The sequence below is a fragment of the Tarenaya hassleriana genome, unplaced genomic scaffold (genome assembly GCF_000463585.1).
Source record: "Tarenaya hassleriana unplaced genomic scaffold, ASM46358v1 Cleome2960, whole genome shotgun sequence".
Taxonomy (NCBI): Eukaryota; Viridiplantae; Streptophyta; class Magnoliopsida; order Brassicales; family Cleomaceae; genus Tarenaya; species Tarenaya hassleriana.
The window spans coordinates 1-935 of NW_010966142.1; the positions used below are offsets into that span (position 1 = coordinate 1).

The following is a 935-nucleotide window of genomic DNA, read 5'->3' on the forward strand; positions in this document are numbered from 1 at the left end:
CAAAAGTCATCAAAAAACAAGAGTGACGAGGAAAAATGGTGAGAGAGAGTGAGAGAGAAGAGGAAACCTTCTTCAACAGAGAAGGAAACTGAACCAGATGATTCACCACTGAACTTCACATCAACGTATCTTTTATCATATGGCGACATGACAGTGCTCCACAGCCCCTTGTGAAGAGTTTTCCAATCATCTTTCTTGCACTCACACAATCCAAGTGAAGCATTCCTGGAAGACCATAAAAAGATGAGACTCAGACCACCTTGCTGGTTTCTACATTCAAAATTAGAAACTAGGTGGAAGAGAGAGTAAGAATACAGAAGCTAAATCCCATATTTTACTTACCGGTGAAAACAAACATTAATTTTACCATGTAGCCTCTCTGGGATTGTTGCTGCAGGAGCTAAGTTTACCCTAAAAGAATTGGCATACTTCCGTAATTCCGTTCTTGAATAACCAGAAATTTGAACCCGCTCACATGAAATTACTTCCTTAACCCCATGAACAGATTGCTGCCCAACAAGAGGAACAAGGATGACATTTAGAATTGGATCCCCTGGACCAACACCTGAGATTTGAAATCCGAATGTCATTCCAAAGTAATCAAAAGATAAGCATAATTAGAGAGGGAAAAAAAGTAATGAATTGAAGATTAAATTACATGTCAAACGCTAATGTTTCCCATGCCTCAATCCAATAACTGCAAAAGGAAGGCTTTAGCCAAACCGGAAAGCAAAAAAGTAAACTTTCCACCAAGAGTTTGTACTCCATCCAATTCTTTACTCCAAAATATATGAGAAACCATATTATTACAACTAGATTTCCTATTTCTTCACCCTTTTTCAGCAAATTGATTTCCTTACAAGTCAAGGTTATTGAGCCAGAAAAAAGAACATTTAGGTTGTCTCTGAAAAGCTTCAGCACTAGAGGAAATATAA

The 935-nt window shown here is 37.8% G+C and overlaps 1 long non-coding RNA gene across 1 annotated transcript; it reads right to left on the reverse strand.

Moving 5' to 3' along the window:
* Positions 1 to 14: 14 nt before the first annotated feature.
* LOC104818556 lies at positions 15 to 929 on the reverse strand. Its single transcript, XR_772687.2, has 3 exons — positions 659 to 929; positions 343 to 565; positions 15 to 225 (listed from the first exon to the last, which is right to left on the reverse strand). It is a non-coding gene; the product is annotated as an uncharacterized LOC104818556 (long non-coding RNA).
* Positions 930 to 935: the final 6 nt, after the last annotated feature.